The sequence below is a fragment of the Giraffa tippelskirchi genome, chromosome 5, assembly GCF_054371585.1.
Source record: "Giraffa tippelskirchi isolate mGirTip1 chromosome 5, T2T-mGirTip1v1.2.pri, whole genome shotgun sequence".
Lineage (NCBI taxonomy): Eukaryota > Metazoa > Chordata > Mammalia > Artiodactyla > Giraffidae > Giraffa > Giraffa tippelskirchi.
The window spans coordinates 167,066,643-167,079,941 of NC_137279.1; positions in this window are offsets into that span (position 1 = coordinate 167,066,643).

Sequence of the window (13,299 nt, forward strand, 5' to 3'; positions counted from 1 at the left end):
CATTAAAAATTAATAAAAGAGGAACAACTACTGCTGTTTGGCCCCAGTTGATTATTGCTATGGGCAAATGCTTGCCTGGTATGTCTAGATCTCATGTTTTTAAGAAGACAGAAATTCAGATTTTGCTGTGAAATCTCCATTTTTAAAGTGTTGGTAAATAATTAATTTAAAAAAGATGCAGTAAGTGCCAAATTAAACCACACAGCCAGTTTGCAACCTCTGTTTTATTTCATACCTTAAGAGGTGGGAGTGTTTGATGTGTAAATATCCCAGCCAACAGACTCTTGGGCAGCCTCCTCCATCAAGCATATTTCTGCCTGAAGAAAGGGTCGTGACTGCTTCCTAATTGGATTTCTGGGTCATATCTGTAAAAGGTTTGTAGATTTTTAAAAAAATCCTTCTTTGTAGTTGGCTATTTACCCCAGCTGAATCAGACATGTGTTCTCAAAGTTTTTTTCCCTCCTTTTGTTGTAATATTCTTAATGATGCATTCTGACTTTTTCACTCTGTTTTCTACACATTTGTCACCACTTCTGCTTTTGGATCATCATGCTGGAAAATCTGAGGCTTACATGGAAGATTGATTTTTAATGCCCCTTGCGTTGTTTTTCGGCTGTAACATTTGCATGCAATTACGACATTTTAAAAATAGGAGACCACGGGGTTTGAAAAAAAGAAACTTCTGGGCAGATGAGCAAATGGAAAGGCCGGCCTTTAATTTTGTTAACATCCCAATTACATCGTGGTAACCCTTGTGACAATTTCTGTCCCTTGTAACGCAACACCTGGTTTTTGTTCCGGGGAGAGGGACCAAGCCTGGCTGACTCAACCCTTGCTCACTCGCCAGACTTGGTTGGAAAGCTCATGTTTTCCACTGGCCAGCAGAGGTCACTGTTTCAAAGTTGTTAGAGGAAAATTATCTGTAGTCCACACCACTTCTTTTTGTTTGAGGGAAACTGTCTATTCAAATTTTTCTGTATTTTCCTAACATTCTAAAAAAAAAAATAAAAAATCAATTTTTAAAATGTATTATGTTTAAAAGTGCTGATGGCTTGTGTGGACTTCTGTGGATTATTTTGCTTATAGAGTGATAACATTTACTGAACACCTAGGAGGTGCTCCACACTCTTTACTCTCTTATCTTTTAACAGCCGTCTGTCTTCTGGGGTAGCTGTGATGCTTACCTCAGAAGGGGGGGCTGAGATGAGGAGAAATTCAAGGAGATGGGATTCAGATACAAGGAGCTCTTGTCTTCAAAACCAGACTCTTAATTTTCTTGGAATCTGTTTTTTCTTCAAAGAAGGAATATTTTAGCATCTCGAAGCACCAATCATCAAGAATGTATGAGAGAAGTGTGTATTTTTGAAGCAAAGCCTCAGAAATAGTTTGCTATTTTTCCTTGCAAATGTTCTTCAAGACGCTAAACTTGGCTTCTTGGTCTTTGAAGATGGGAACTGTGATGTTCTGTCAGCCTTTGCTCCTTCTCCACAGGAAAAACAAATATTAGTAGTACATTGTCTCCAAAAATGTCCTGAGCTTAAGGCTTATTTAGTGAGTAGTTTACCCAAAAGATTTCTAATTTCAATTTATAAGTCTAACGGAAAACTTCCTAACTTTGACGAGAAATAAGCTGTTTGTGAATGAAAAGATAAATCTGTTTTAATGGACTTTTATTTACTCATGTTTTAAAAAACATTAATAAGTCATCCAGATTTTCCATAAAGCTGGAGAATTATGAGGACAGCTGTGTTCATCCCTAGATAATGAGTGGTCATTTTGACCCCCCCTCCCCTGCCCCTGTTCTCACAGAAGAGGTCACACGAGAACAGTAAGAAAAGGCTTTGGATCTTCTGGGCTGCTAAAAGGGCATTTAGTTCTGGAGTCAGTCTTAAAACTGGCCCCACGCACTTCTGTACATCATTTTTATTGCAAAATTTTTAACATTTTGTAGTTGCTATTAACTATAATAATAATTATTATTACTATTAGAACAGAAATCCATATTACCCATATAGATCTTATTAATTAACTAATAAGATGGAGCTGCTTATTTTTGTTGTGGGGAAATAGTTAACAAATTTCCACGTGGATGGCAGGTTGCTCAGAGTAGAAACTTTAAGGCTCTAGTGGGGGATATAGACAATGATTATAAACAAACATCATGTGGTGGCAAGTATGCAGGGAGACAAGCAGACAGTAGACAGTGGGTGCGATTCTATTCTAGGTAGCGTGGAGAGGGGATGCTCTCCTGATAAAGTGATGTTTGGCCAGAGGCCTGAAGGAGGTAAGAGAGATGATGTGTGGATATCTGGGGGAAGAGTTCCTGCAAACTATGACCCTGGAGACCAGAGCATGGCTGGTAAGTTTAAGGAATAGCAAAGAGGGCCTGGGGGCAGTGTTCAGTGAGTGAGGGCAAGAGTGGGAGCTGAGGTCAGAGACAGAGGAGGGGACCAGATTATGTCAGGGCTGGTAGGCAACAACAAGGACTTTGCTCGTACTCTGAGTCAAGGGCAGCCACTGAAAAGTCCTGAGCAAAGGAGTAACATGGGGCCACTTATGTTTGAAAAAAATTAAATCTGGCTATTCTGAGGAAAACAGACTGAGGGGAGGGGGTAGCAGGTAAGAATGAAAACAGGGAGACTAGTTAGGAGGCTACTGCTTTAAACCAGATGAAAGAGAGTGCAGTTAAGCCTGGAACAATGGGTTCAAACTTGCACGGGTTCTTTTTTTAAACTTTTTTTGCTATTTTAAAAAATTTATTGAAGTTGAGTAGGTTCACAGTGTTGTGTTAATTTCTGCTGTAGAGCGAAGTGACTCAGTTATGCGTCAATATATATCTTCTTTTTCATATTCTAACTTTGGAATTCTTGATGATGATCCTCTAGATGATGGTGACAGCTCTGAGGAAATGGATGGATGACCTTGCCTTTGAGAATATGGACAGCTGGAGAGGGAGAAAGATCTCAGCCAGCATTTAAGGCTGTATAGAAGATAAAAAAATAAGAGGCGGCAGGAGTTACCAGAGGGGCAGGAGTTACCAGAAAGGCAGGAGTAAAACTAAGAGAGAGAGTGGATCTTCTTACATGCAGATTGTTTTCAGTAAATCTGTCTATAGTACCACATGATTAGTGGTTAGTTGAATCCATGGATGTGGAACCATAGACACAGAAAGTAGACTGTAAAGTGTGATGCAGAGCTCTCTGTGCACAGAGGGTGTGGGCCCTTGAGTCCTGTGTTGTTCAATTGTCAACTGTAGTGATGGGCCCAGAGTGATAGCAGTGAAAACAATGAGAAACAGACAGGTCTAGGTCTGTTACGAAGAAAGAGTTGGTGAGAATTGCTAGTGGGATGGTTGTGGGGTATGAAAGAAAACAAGTCAGTAATACTGACTCCAAGGCTTTTGGCCTGAGCAGTTGGGAGACTGAAATTTCCATTTGCTGAGATGAGAGAGGAATGGGTTTGACAGTGGGGTAAGTAAGATGGGTTAGTTAAGTTTGGCTGCATATAACTGAAAAACTCAAAATAATGGTGGTCTAAGTAACATAAAAATCTACTCATTTATTTTTTTCACATAAAAGAAGATCCAGAAATAGGCTGTCTTGGGAAGACTTCCTGAGGTTATTGGGGATTCAGGCTCATTCTAGCTCTTTTCTTAGACCCAAGGTGTGATCCTCATCCTCATGGTTTCAAATGGCTGCTAAAACTACAGCCATTATATCTGTATTCCAGGCAACAAGAAGGAAGAAGTGAGAATGTTGTATCCCCTCCCTTTCCAAGAGGCTTCCTAAAAGTCCACACATTTACCCTTGCATCTCCTTGGCTGAAGCATAGTCTGTATCTGGCTGTATCTGGCTGCAACGGAGTCTGGAAAATGTCCTTTAGAGGTTGTGTGTAACTTCTCGATAAAACTGAGGTTTTGTTACTGGGGCTCTGAATGAGTATTAACATAGAGTGCCAGCAGTCTCTTCTCCAGAGTTTGAAGTTTGATTTTGGAAGAAGCAAGTTCTAATCTGGCATCATCTAGCTGTGTGACTTTGAGCTAAGATTTCATCACTAAACCTCTATTTCAACTGCAAAATAAAAGAATTGGACTGAATGATTTTTAACTTCCCTTCTAATTATAATTTTGCATGAGTCTTTGACTTTGTCACATAGTAAGGTAAGTATAGTTTTCACAAAGAGATAAAACTTAGAAGAAAATATTATGGTAAGAAGATGTCTATCAAATGTCTTAAAGTGATTTTTGTCATTGAAAGATCCATTTAAAACTTATTCACAGATACAGTTCCATTCTTCTATTTTTCAGAATGTTTTCTTCCTATAGATGATTTTAATACTAGCTCAAAAAGCATATGAATTGCATAATACTAGTGTACACCGGTGAACTGGATATTTACTTTAATAAATAAAAATATTTATTATAAAAATGTGAATAATCAACTATCTTGTTCCTTACTCCATATATATATTTTTGTTGTAGCCTCATTTGCCAACTTTTTGACCTGTTTGGATAATTTAGTACATGTGTTCAAATCCACACACCACAGATCATCTCTCATATATATAGAAAGTTTGTGCCTTAAAGGGTGCTACAGTTTATAACTGGAAATAGGTATGTAATAAAGGCTTCTCTCATAACTCAGTTGGTAAAGAATCCACCTGCAATGCAGGAGACCCTGGTTCGATTCCTGGGTTGGGAAGATCCCCTAGAGAAGGGATAGGCTACCCACTCCCATATTTTGGGGCTTCACTTGTGGCTCAGCTAGTAAAGAATCAGCCTGCAATGCGGGAGATCTGGGTTTGATCCCTGGGTTGGGAAGATCCCCTGGAGAAGGGAAAGGCTACCCACTCCAGTATTCTGGCCTGGAGAATAGTCCATGGGGTCGCAAAGAGACAGACACGACTGAGCAACTTTCACTTCACTTTCACTTTCATGTAACAAGGCGGGCTTCCCAGGTGGTGCTGGTGGTAGTGGCCTGAAAGTGGCTTTGTGTGCTGGTGTTTGTCTGGGAAGAGAAGCAGCTTACGTGGATAAGGGGCCATTTGTGGTGAGCCTTGGGGATCTGAATGGATTTGGGTGGGAGTGGTCAGCCACAAAGGCATTCTGAATGAAAGGAAAATAAAGGTCAGGCAAAGAGAACGTTCCATTTCAGTTGGAGATGAGGTACAGTGGCAGGACGAAAAGACCACTATATTTAGGATCAAGCAGTTCTAGGGCAGAACCTGGAATCTGCCACTTGCTAGTTGAAACCTTGGCAAGTCACTTAACCTGTTTGGGTCTCATTTTCCTTATCTATAATAGGAACTATACCACTTTCCTCATAGGTTTTATCTGCATTTAATTTATATACATCGTGTGATCTACAGTAATTATCATAAAAGAAACTTCCATAAAGTACTCTGGTACTCTGCACTTCCATAAATAACAGGCCTCTTCTCCTCAATGCACAACCCGTACTGTCCGTCACAACTTTTCAGGCCATCAATTCTTATTGTCCTCATTAACATCATTTGATGCACATTTTATATTGAATGATTGTTTCCCTATAAATACAGTGATGTGCTGAAAACCAACTTTTTATGGAAAAGCAGTTACATCATAATGAAAGAGAAAAAGGTATAACTTAACGGCCTGTTAATTGTGGCATCTTTGCTTCCAGAAGCCACTCTTAAGGATGACGAATGCCTTGGGCCATCCAGTGAAAGAAAAGTGAAAGTTTGTTGCTCACTCGCGTCTGACTCTTTGCGACCCCATGGACTGTAGCCAGCCAGAATTCTCTGTCTATGGAATTCTCCAGGCAAGAATACTGGAGTGGGTAGCCACTTTATTCTCCAGGGCCACCCAGGGGAAGTTCCAAACTCTAAAACTGCTCTTCTTCCAAACACTCAGTCTCTCCTTTCTCTTCACTCCCATTACCAGGCTTGTCAAATTTCCTTCCTCAATGAAGCTGCATTTCAGCCACCTCGCCCCATCTCCACCAACTCCTGGCTTGTCAGCATCTCTCCTTGAGATTATCTCCTGACTTGTGTTCCATTACCCACACTTGCTCCTTTCTCAATCCATTTCCACACAACAGCTGAATATTTTCAGAACAGATCTGGTCATGTCAGTCCCCAACCTAAAGTCCTTCATTGTTTTTGCATCCAGCCCTTGCCAGCATTTGATATGGTTTATTGTTTTATTTTTTAATTTTAATCATTCTAAAGATGTGTATTGGTATCTCAGTGTGCTTATACTTTGAGTTCCCTAGTTCTGAGCATCTTTTCATGACTTACTTTACATCGTCTTGTTTTCTTTGGTGAAATATTTGTTCAGATCTTTTGCTCATTTAGAAAATCTGGTTGTTTTCTTTTTATTAAGTTATAAGAGGTCTTTATTCTGAGTAAAAGTCATTTGTTGGATAAATAATTTGCAAATATTTTCTCCTGGTCTGTGACTTGTCTTTTCATTCTTTTAAGAGCCAGTATCTTTTACAGAGTAAAAATTTTAAATATTTGATGAAATCCTATCTAATAAATTTTTATTTTATAGACTGTGCTTTTGACATCATTATCTAATTACTTTATAACCTTAGATCACAAAGATTTTCTGTGTTTTTTTCTAGAAGTGATAGCTTTGCATTTTTGTCCATTTGTGGTTAATTTTTGCATAGTGTGTGAAATATAGGCTGAGGTTTATTTTTTTACATATGTATGTGCAGCAATTCTAGCACTGTTTGTTAAAAGACTACTATTTCTCCAGTGAATTGCTTTTGTACCTTTGCAAAAGCATATGGCCATATGTGGATTCCACAGAATATGAGTATTCTGTTCCATTGACCTATGTATATAATTTTTTTTTGCCAATATCACACTGTCTTGATTACTGTAGCTTTATAGTGAATTTTAGAATCAAATAGTGAGTCCTCAGACTTTGTTCTTCTTTTTCAATTTTTTTGGCTATTCTAGTTCCTTTCCAAATAAGTTTTAGAATCAGTTTGTTGATTTCTATTTAAAAATCCTGCTAGGATCTTGATTCAAGTTATGTTGAATCTGCAGATTAAATTGGGGAGGGTTGAGATCTTCACAATATTGAATCTTCCAAACAATGAACAGAATATACCTCTTTATTTACTTATTTCTTTGACTTCTTTAATCAGTTTCATAGTTTTCAGCAGATTCTGTGTGAATATTTGTTAGATTAATATCTAAGTATATGATTTCAATGCTATTGTAAACAGTATTTTAAAATTTTCATTTCTAATTGTTTAATAAATGCCAGTGTTTACAAATACAATGGATTTTTATATATTAATCTTATATTCTGCAACATCAATAAGCTCATTTATTAGTTCTAGGAGGAATTTATTTTGGTAGATCCCATGCAATTTATGTAGATAATCAGGTTGCCAGCCAACAGTTTTAATCTTTCCTTTCCAACCTGTATGCCTTTTTATATATTTATTTTTTTCTTGCCTTACTACACTTGTTAGGACTTCCAGTATGATGTTGAGTAGGAATAGTAAAGATAAATATCTTTACTGTGCTCTTGATCTTAGGGGGAAAGCATTCAGTCTCTACCACTAAGTATGACGTTGTGCTATGTGCTAAGTCACTTCAGTTGTGTCCAACTCTTTGTGACTCTGTGGACTGTAGCCCTCTAGGCTCCTCTGTCCATGGGATTCTTCAGGCACGAATACTGGAGTGGGTTACCGTATCCTCCTCTAGGAGATTTTCCTGACCCAGGGATCAAACCCATGTCTCTTGCATTGGCAGGTGGATACCCCTAGCACCACCTGGGAAGCCCTGAGTGTAATGTTAGCTATAGGTTTTGTGTTTGCTGATGCCCTTGTCTAGTCAAGGATGTTTCTTTCTATTCCTAGTTTAAGTTGTTCCTTATTCTCTAATCATATATGAGTTTATATATAAAACATCACCTTTGGCCCTTTGTGACAATATGGAATATGGAATCCCAATATGGAAATATTGGGATTCTCCAGGTTTTTGTTTGTTTGATTTGGTTTTTAAAATAGCATCTTCGAGTTATACGATGAATTCTAGGGGTTCTAGGGACTTCCACGGTGGTCCATTGGTTAAGAATCTGCCTTGCAATGCAGGGGCATGGGTTTGATCCCTGGTCAGAGAACTAAGATTCCACATGCCTCGGGGCAATTAAGCCCATAAACCACAACAAGACAAGCCATTGCCAAAACTAGAAAAGCCCATGCACAACAACGAGAAGTCCATGTGCCACAATGAAGTGCCTGTACACTGCAGTCAAGACCCAGCACAGTCAAAATCAGGGGCTTCCCTTGTGGCTCAGCTGGTAAAGAATCTGCCTGCAATGTGGGAGACCTGGGTTCGATCCCTAGGTTGGAAAGATTCCCTGGAGAAGGGAATGGCTACCCACTCCAGTGTTCTTGTATTCTGGCCTGGAGAATTCCACGGACTGTGTAGTCCATGGGGTTGCTGAGAGTCAGACACGACTGAGAGACTTTCACTTCACTTCACAGTCAAAATTAAAAGCAAGAAAAAGGACGAATTCTAGAAATGGTAGGAGAAGTTGTGTATTTCATTAATCATCATCATTATCTATCATTTTCCAATTGCTTTTATCTTTTTCCACCTTCTCATTTAGTTTCCCCAGTAGCCTTGGTGGGTCAGGTACTGTTACCTTTGTTTGACAGGTGTGGTATTGAGGAACCAGGGATGACGACTTGCTTGTGTCCCTCAGCTTGATAACACCAGAGCCACAACCATTATAGAAGCCTTTCTATGGACTGCTCCTAATGAGAGTCTTGAAATGTGGTGAAAAGTCCAGGCTTTGGACTCAGGCAGACAATCTTTTAATTTTAACTAAATTAAAAATTTTTACTGCAATGAAATTCATATAACATAAGAGTAGCCATTTAGAAGTGAACAATTCAGTGACATTTAGTACATTCACAGTGCTGTGCGACCACCACCTCTACCTAGTGCCAACAGTTTCATTACCTTGAAAGGAAACCTGTACCCATTAAGCAGGTACCACTCACTGGTCCCTCCCCTTAGCCTCTGTCAACCACTACTCTGCCTTCTTTCTCTATGAATGTTCCTATTCTGGATATTTCCTATAAGTGGACTCATACAATACATGGCCTTTTGTGTCAGGCTTCTTTCACTTAGCATAATGATTTTGAGGTTTATTCACGTTGTAGTATATGTTAGTATTTCATCCTTTATATATAAATATAATATTTTTTTCCCCACAATTTGTTTATACATTCATCTACTGGTGAACATTTGGCTTGTTTTCACAATAATTTTCTTTTGGGCATATACCTAGAAGTAGAATTGCTGGGTCATATAGTAATTTCCATGTTTAATTTTTTTGAGGAATCGTCAAACTGTTTTCCACAGTGGCTGATGTGTCAGTGCTCCACTTTCTCACATCCTTGCCAATGCTTATTATTTTCTGTTCTTTTTTTTTAACTTTTAAAATTATAGTTATTCTAATAGATGCAAAGTGATATCTCATTGTGGTTTTGATTTGCACTTCCCTAATGACTAACTGGAGAAGGCAATGGCACCCCACTCCAGTACTCTTGCCTGGAAAATCCCACGGACGGAGGAGCCTGGTAGGCTGCAGTCCATGGGGTCGCTAAGAGTCGGACACGACTGAGCGACTTCACTTCCACTTTTCCCTTTCATGCATTGGAGAAGGAAATGGCAACCTACTCCAGTGTTCTTGCCTGGAGAATCCCAGGGACGGCGGAGCCTGGAGGGCTGCCGTCTATGGGGTCGCACAGAGTCGGACACGACTGAAGCAACTTAGCAGCAGTAGCAGCAATGACTAACTATCACTTCCATGGTTGCTCAATGGTAAAGAATTCGCCTGCAATGCAGGAGACGCAGGTTTGTTCCCTGTGTTGGGAAGTTCCCCCAGAGGAAAGTGAAAGTGAAAGTGAAGTCCCTTAGTTGTGTCCGACTCTTTGCGGTCCCACAGACTGTAACCATATCCAACTCTTTGGGACCCCATGGACTATACAGTCCGTGGAATTCTCCAAGCAAGAATACTGGAGTGGGTAGCTGTTCCCTTCTCCAGGGGGTCTTCCCAACCCAGGGATCAAACCCAGGTCTCCCACATTGCAGGCGGATTCTTTACCAGCTGAGCCACAGGCTTCAGCAATACGTGAACCGTGAACTTCCAGATGTTCAAGCTGGTTTTAGAAAAGGCAGAGGAACCAGAGATCAAATTGCCAACATCCACTGGATCATCGAAAAAGCAAGAGAGTTCCAGAAAAACATCTATTTCTGCTTTATTGACTATGCCAAAGGCTTTGACTGTGTGGATCACAATAAACTGTGGAAAATTCTGAAAGAGATGGGAATACCAGACCACCTGACCTGCCTCTGAGAAACCTGTATGCAGGTCAGGAAGCAACAGTTAGAACTGGACATGGAACAACAGACTGGTTCCAAATAGGAAAAGGAATACGTCAAGGCTGTATATTGTCACCATGCTTATTTAGCTTATATGCAGAGTACATCATGAGAAATGCTGGGCTGGAGGAGGCACAAGCTGGAATCAAGATTGCTGGGAGAAATATCAATAACCTCAGATATGCAGATGATACCACCCTTATGGCAGAAAGTGAAGAGGAACTAAAAAGCCTCTTGATGAAGGTGAAAGAGGAGAGTGAAAAAGTTGGCTTAAAGCTCAACGTTCAGAAAACTAAGATCATGGCATCTGGTCCCATCACTTCATGGCAAATAGATGGGGAAACGGTGGAAACAGTGGCTGACTTTATTTTTTGGGGCTTCAAGATCACTGCTGATGGTGATTGCAGCCATGAAATTAAAAGACGCTTACTCCTTGGAAGGAAAGTTATGACCAACCTAGATAGCATATTAAAAAGCAGAGACATTACTTTGCCAACAAAGGTCTGTCTAGTCAAGGCTGTGGTTTTTCCAGTAGTCATGTATGGATGTGAGAGTTGGACTGTGAAGAAAGCTGAGGGCCGAAGAATTGATGCTTTTGAACTGTGTTGTTGGAGAAGACTCTTGAGAGTCCCTTGGACTGCAAGGAGACCCAACCAGTCCATCCTAAAGGAGATCAGTCCTGGGTGTTCATTGGAAGGACTGATGTTGAAGCTGAAACTCCAATACTTTGTCCACCTCATGCGAAGAGTTGACTCATTGGAAAAGACCCTGATGCTGGGAAGGATTGGGGGCAGGAGGAGAAGGGGACGACAGAGGATGATATGGCTGGATGGCATCACCGACTCGATGGACATGGGTTTGGGTAAACTCTGGGAGTTGGTGATGGACAGGGAGGCCTGGCATGCTGCGATTCATGGGGTCGCAAAGAGTTGGACACAACTGAGCGACTGAACTGAACTGGACTGTAACGTATCAGGCTCCTTTGACCATAGGATATTCCAGGCAAGAACGCTGCAGTGGGTTGCCATCTCCTTCTCCAGGGGAGAAGGAAGATCTCCAGGGGATCTTCCTGACCCAGGAATCAAACCCGGGTCTCTTGCATTGCAGGCAGATGCTTTACCATCTAAGCCACCAGGGAAGGGCATGGCAACCCACTCCAGTATTCCTGCCTGGAGAATCATATGGTCATAGGAGCCTGGCAGGCTACAGTCTACAGGGTTGCAAGGAGTCGGACACAACTGAAGTGACTGAGCACACACGCACGCAATGACTAACAATATTGAGAATCTTTTCATGTGTGTACTTGTTGGTCATCTATATATCTTCTTTGGAGAGATGTCTATTCAGCAGGTCCTTTGCCCATTTTTTGGACTGGGTGGGTTGTTTTTGTTGTTGAGTTGTAAGAGTTCTTTACATATTATGGATACTAGACTCCTATCAGTAGTATGATTTGCAAATATTTTCTCCCATTCTAAAAGTTGTCTTTTGACTAGCTTCATAATGTTCTTTGATACACAAAAGTTTTTAATTTTGATGAAGTCCAATTTATCTATTTTTTCTTTTGTTGTTTGTGTTTTTGGTTTAACACCTAGGAATCCACTGCCAAATCCAAGTCACAAAGATTACCCCTATGTTTTCTTCTAAGTGTTTTATGGTTTTAGCTCTTATATTTAGGATGTTGATCCATTTAAGTCACTTTTGGTATATGGTTTGAGATAGGAATCCAGCTTCATTCTTTGGCATGTAGATATCCAGTTATGTAGCACCATTTGTTGAAGAGATCATTCTTTTCTCAATGAGTGGTCTTGGCATTCATGTACAAAATCATTGGCTATAGATGTATAGGAGGTGGACACTTTTGACTATGAGAACTTTGGCAAGTCACTTAATTTTGAGCTTTTATTTTTCACCTATATAAGATGAAGGATATCCTCCTTTTTTCAGAGTCATCAGGATTAAATAGATTATATATGGAGACTGTCAGCCATAGTACTTGGCACACAGTAGTTTCCCCAGTAAATGTTAATTCTTCCCTTGCTGCAAGAAATAGAGGCAGGGTAAGCAGTGTAACATCTATCACCTCTATTCCTTATCCTTCCTCCTGTCTCCAGGACACAGGAGACCCTAGACATAGAACTCTCTATTTTTGCTGAGTATATGCTTATACCCCCTGTATAAACATGCTGAGGGGGGAGGTCACAGTAGGGTGAAGAAGCACTTAGCTAGAAATGCAGGTAAGCAAAGGAAGTAGTGGTCATTCTTTAATAATTCAATCAACATGCTGACTTTGCCTGAATCTGTTTTAGGTTCTGGAGTTACAAAGGCAAAAGAGGTTTTATAGAGCTCTCAGTCTAGAGGGAGAGACTGATGGGTTGTTATAAAGCAGCATAACAAGTTCTAAGATAGAATGAAGCAGAGATTACTGTGAGGATGTGCAAGAAGAAAATAATCTTAGCTGGAGGATTCAAGGGAGTCTTCTGTGGAAAAGTGACACTTGACGTGAGTATTAAATGATTCACAGGAAGGAGTATGAAGATGGACCAAAGGGAAAGTGTTAGCATAAGAAGCACAATATACAAAGCTATGAAGGCATGAACATATGTCCTGTGTTCTAGGAGATGTAAAATATTCTAAGGTGTTTGAAATATGGGAGAGAGCTAAGAGGTGCTGTGAGAAAATGGTTTGACTTTATTTAGATAGCCACTGGGAGCTGTTAATGAGGCTTAAACAGGGAAGTGACATGGTCAGATGTATATTTTAGAGATTTACAGGGAGACCAGTATGTGGAAAATGAATGATTGGGAAGAAGATAAGGCTAGAGGCAGGAAGAAGAGTTGGTAAGAGATGTATCAGTGAGGAAGGAGGATGGAGAGGAGGTGGGCTATTAGGTGTATTCAT